Raw genomic sequence first — 5789 nt, 5'->3', positions numbered from 1 at the left:
CTTGGCTGCCTCTTGGTGACCCAGAGGAGATTCCAACATCAAGGATGGGTTTCTGCAGAAACAATCTTACATGCTGCCCACTCCAAAGCACAGATACGTTTAGATATGTGCTTGCTGCCCTTGGCTGTGCCCTACACAGTCTCTCTCCTCACCCACAGACAGCTCAGCAAATTCTGGAGTGGCCATTTCTAGAGTGGCCGATGAGAGTCCAAACTCAAGCACCTGGGAGTCCTTCTGCACGTCTTGGCAGGTCCTTGAGGGTGATCCAGTGCAGGACAGCATCCTGTGACCTCACACAGCCCTCGAGCACGTGTCAGATCTACTTCAGAGAGTTTGTCTAAGATTTCACTGTCCCCAGTTCAGCAGAAGCCAGCACAGCAGTCCCCGTGCTGAACTCAGACCCAAGGGACATGGATTTCTTGCTGCCACCTGCTGTCCCCTATCAGCAGGGCAGGCCCTGCCCTGCTCCCTGCCATCTCTGCCCCAGAGCTCCAGCCTGGATGCAGGGAGGAAACAGCAGGACCCCCTGACCCTGTCCCCCAGGCCTCTTTCCATGGGAAGCACTAGGCAGACCCAAAGGCTGGAGATGAACAGAAACACAAAAGCAGTGGTCTCTGTGTCCTGATCCTCCTGGTTACAAGAACACTCCAAAACTACAGCTGTGCCTGATTTTCCCCCTGGAGGACACAGACCTGGGGAATAGTGGCCCACCTTTGCTCTTAGCCAGGACAGGCCCACAGGGGAGCTTCTCCCTGTCTCCCTGCTAACTCAGCCCATCACAGGGAGGGAAGGAACGTGACAGCTGCAGACATGGAAGAAATAATAACAACAACAACAATAATAATAATGACATAATCAATTTATGCCTGCTACTTTGAGATAGTAAGTTTCCTGCTTCAAATGACAGAAAAGTAAGTTAAGTGGATGCCAGAACATGTTTTGGATGATCAGGTGTATAGTCCAGCGATGCAAATCAGGTAAAATGCTGCGGAAACCTGACAACAGCAGAGCTGTAGGTGCTTGGTCCTGGAGGACCCTGCCCTTTCCTCCACAGCAGCCTTCTGTATTTCAGATTAAAAGGGCAACCCAGGATTTTATCACCTGGGCTGTGCCTGGCATAAAAGGAATTTGTGACTACACATCATCTAAGGTAATTTTTTCATTCTTTTTTAAAATATTATATCATTTATTTCTAGGCAGAACTATAGGCCATGAAAGGAACTGGGAGAGGGAGGAGAGGAAGAAGTCTGTTGTGAAAGGTCTGGGGAGATGTAGCTGACAAATGTCTTTGTGGCAATAGTTGCCTTATACTTCACTGAGCTCACATCCTCACTCTCACCAGATTCCTGGCAGAAACTGGCACCCTGGCTTTACAAAGCCCTGCAGGCAAAACCCAGGCACAGGTGGGTTATTCAGAGTCACCTCCACTCAATGCACAACCAGTCCAGTGACATTCCCCAGCAAAGTCTGGACTTGTGGAAGGATAAGGACAGGCTCTTGGCTGTGTACCTGTGAGGACCAATGCAATCCCCAAGGTCAAGCAAGCTGCATGGGCATGCTGCAGGGGCAAGCTGCTCCATTTCATTAGGAAACCAGGAGGAACTGGCAAGAAAACAGGGAACTCAAAGATCCTGAGCCTCATGTATTCATCATGTGCAAGCCAGGTGCCACAGAGCTACCTTGTACCGAGCCCAAAGCTATCTAAACTGCAGAAATAAAATCCATTTTGCCACAATCAATCTACCAGACACCTGTGTGTAAACTCACCCAGCCTGGCTCTGAAAGCTTCTCTGCTTTACAGGCCAGCAGCACAGGCACTGTTGTCTGTTCTGTGCTGCTGCCACAACCAAGAGCCAAAGGTGTTCTCATGTTCCCCCTGCTCCTTTGCTCAGCTCCCTGTTCACAGAGCAGATAAAAGCATTATCTCCCAGGTGAACACAGCTCAGCCTCTCCACCCACCCTTCCTCCAGATCTCAGCATGGAAATTTGGTCTGGGTTTGGAAAGGACACAAAGCAAAATGCAGTTGTTATCAGCTTGGCCTCTGTGTTGTACAGCCCTGGGTACAAGGCTGATTCAGGGTTATTGGCAGGGTGTTTGGCTAAAGGCAAACAGACTCCTCAGCAATCTGCAGGACAAGTGTGGACAAGTGTCTGAGCTCCCAGTGAAACCTGGAGCACTGGGCAATGTGTTTTTAGGGCTCTTTTGCCCTAAAATGTAAGGGCAAACTCCCACCCTCCTAGGCTCAGGAGCCAACCTCACAGCTGGCAAGCCTTAGCTCAAACCACACCCACAGCTCAAAGCAGGCACTCCAGTGAGTGACTCTTTGGAATACTGAACTACTGAGTCCTTAACAGGAACCAGGCTGATGCAGGGTACAGGCAGCCACACAGTGACTGGGGAAATGGGGAATATCAGCGTCTCAAGAGGACTACAAGAGAGAAGCAGCTTAAGTGCTTGCAAAATGGCTTAAGAGCAGCTTCACATGGAAAGTGACTGCTGCTTAAGCAGTTTAAAGACGAGCCCCTCTCAAACATTGGTCAGCTATGAGCAGCTTAGTGCAGGAAGGGCTCCTGCCAAGGCTGCTGGGATGGCAGCATGTCACAGGAGAGAAACAAGTGTCCCCTTGGAGCAGGGAGCCTCACCCCACACATTCCAGCCAGGAACGTGTGCCATGCTGGCCTCGGAGCCACTCTGTCCTCCCTGTGAAAGGAGCCTTGTCCTTGGCCGGATGTTCTCCGGAAAAGTCCACAAAGCAGAGTTCCTGGAAAGCTGAGCCTGGCTTCAGAAATAAAATAAATAATTTTTAAAAAAATTAAATAAAGAATAAAAAATTAATAATTAAAAAATTTAAATTAAATTAAACTTTAAAAATTAAAATAAAATTTATAATAAAATAAAAAAATAAAAAACTTAAAAAATTTAAAAAATAAAAAATAGTTAATGAAATAAAATAATAAAAATTAAATTAAACTAAAAAATAAATAAGAATAAAATAAAATAGAATGGCAAAACAAAATTAAATTTAAAAGTTAAAATTTAAAAATTAAAATACAATAAAATAAAAGAAATTAAAAGAAATTAAAAGAAATTAAAAGAAATAAATTAAAATAAAAGAAATTAAAAGAAATTAAAATAAAATAAATTAAAAGAAATTGAAATAAAATAAAATAAAATAAAATAAAATAAAATAAAATAAAATAAAACAAAACAAAGTAAAACAAAACAAAACGGAGGCTCTGCAGGCCAGGAGCTCCAACTTGTTTCTTCCTGCCAGTTTCAAAGAGTAAGATTAGCTTCTGTTGTCCTTGCATCTTTGAATATCCTTGCCCTATTTCTTGGGAATTTTCAAATTGTGCAGAAGACAGAACAAGCTCTGTTTGGAAGCTATGGGAGATAAGGAGCAAAGCCTCAATTTCTTCTTCTTTTTTTTTTTTTTTTCTGCAATGCCAGGGTCATCAAAGGTAGGAGCACTGGAGGTAATGGCAGGGGCAGATTGAAGCAGCACTCAAACATGAATGATGTGTTATTTGCCTGTGGTGAAGAAAGCCAGAAGAGCAGAGTTGCACTCAGCTGTGAACTTGGGGTCCACATACTTGAAGATCTGGTGAAGTGTTATCACCTTTTTTTTCTTCATGAGGGAAGCCTGCCCTTCAGGCTACTTCAGGTAGGGTTATTATTATTATTATTATTAATACATGAAAGAGCTGAAAAAAGCAAGACTAGAGAACATATTCCTTTGAAATAAATCGATAGCTTAGTCCTAACCTGGAATCCTCTGGCTAGCTCTCATTGCTTCCTGTTAAAAGGACACAAAAAGGAGGAGTTAGGGGCAGATAAAGGATCCTTATGAAGGCACAGACAGGTCTTTGCCCATACAGCAATAAAGAGATGGACAAAACACCACAGAAATCTTGGGCAAGGGAAACATAATTAAGTGTAACAAAAATACTCCATTTTGAGCTCTGTCCTCAGAACTCAGGAGTTTGTTTTGGATTTAAAGTGCACCCCAAAAAGATAAGAGAACAAGAAGTTCAGTAAGCAGGACTCCCACCTTCAGCTACTGAAGTTTTAGGTTACTGTGGTTCAATCAGAAGCCATGCAGCAACTTCAAAAAAGGATTACTAGGTCACTGTCTGACCAGGCTATTTCTTAGACACTTCTGAAGCCTTTTGACAGGATGCTTATCTAAAGCTCACTGATTTAATCTGATTTAGCAGTTACAGTGCGGTGGTTAACAGAAGAGAAAATAGAAGCATAATCTATATTACATGCAAATCCCTGCATCCATACCATTCAGTTTAAAATGGCCACAAGTTTGCACTTTGCTGATAGAGAATGCATCACCAAAATACAAACTGTGCTTCCTGACACATCCAAAGTCTATTGTATTAACAACCTAAGAGACAGAAAATTTAGGATTTTCAGTAAGAAGCACTCTAATAACTTCTGGAGGCTTATCTGACTACTACCCACTTGAATTTTGAATGGAGCACAAGCAATTTAATTTTTTTTAGTAGCTTGAAGAAAGATGAAACCACAAACGGAAAGAAAAGATGGCAAGAGAAAATAAACAGATAATGGCTGATATGAAATTGAGTAATTACATCCTGCATTGTGCTTCAACTGCCATCCTCAGCCATCCCCCATCCTACAATCCCATTCCAGTGTTTAATTCTGAATATTGCTATACTGCCCCTGCCAGGATTAATTTGTTTTCCTGGATCCCAGATGCTTTGGAAAAGAGGGTTAATTATCTTGCCATAGCTGCTGGCTTCCTGGCACATTCCTGCAGGACTCACTCCCTTGCATGAAGACCCACTCAGGCTGCAGCTGCTCCATGAACACCAGAGAAGAAAAAGTTAAATAAATCATGCCAGAAATTAAGACCATGCTTCAGCAGCTGCAACAGTGAGAAGGAAGAGCAGGGAACTCATCTGAATTCATGTGTGGCTCCAGCCCAGGGAGCTGCCTGGGAAAGGCCAGGACAGGAAGGCTTGGCACAGGGCAGATGAAGCTTTCTGAATACAAGAAAAGGGACTGAGGTTACTTCCTTCAGAGAGCCATGGTCAAAGCACAGCACAAGTAATCTGGGCTGCATTAGGTTCCTCCACATCCTGTGAGAATTACAGTCCTTGGAGGAAGAAATCCTCTATTTTTAACAGGGAAAGGCCATTATGCATTAGGAGACTTAACAGAACACAAATATTTTGCTCTTTTAACTTGATCGTGCAGCTGTCCAGAAATGGATTGACCCTTTATCAAATCAGATGCTTTAGCAGTAGAACTTGGGGGCCTCATCATCCCAAAAAGCCTGAACATCTGTTTGGTTCAGGTTATTTTTATCTGACTCTGGTTTTAAGGAAACCCAATGGCAGCCTAGAAACACCACATTATCACAGGAGCAAGCACATCTGATCACCTCTCCCCACAAGTGTCAGTATTAATGGTGCAACTGAGAAGAAATTTGAATTTCACAACAAATCAGGCATACTTCTCTCTGACTGGTTTGACATAAAATAGACACAAACCCCTGCAATGGCTAAAAAACCCACATGTAGCTACAGATGTGAAAAAGCAAGGTATTAAAAAAAAAAAAAAAAAGGAACACACAAAAGAATCCCAAATATGTTTAAACATATCCCTGAGATGAAAAAAATAATTGAGCAAAAAGTGTTCATGTTCCCAGACCTTGATGCATTATTGAACAGAAGAGACTGAGTATCTCCTGCAAAGCCACCAGCACATTCAAACAAGTCCAAGAGCTGTTCACAAGAAAACACACAGCAGG

Source organism: Zonotrichia albicollis, chromosome 3 (assembly GCF_047830755.1).
Source record: "Zonotrichia albicollis isolate bZonAlb1 chromosome 3, bZonAlb1.hap1, whole genome shotgun sequence".
Taxonomy (NCBI): domain Eukaryota; kingdom Metazoa; phylum Chordata; class Aves; order Passeriformes; family Passerellidae; genus Zonotrichia; species Zonotrichia albicollis.
Note: the sequence above shows the minus strand (reverse complement) of the source record.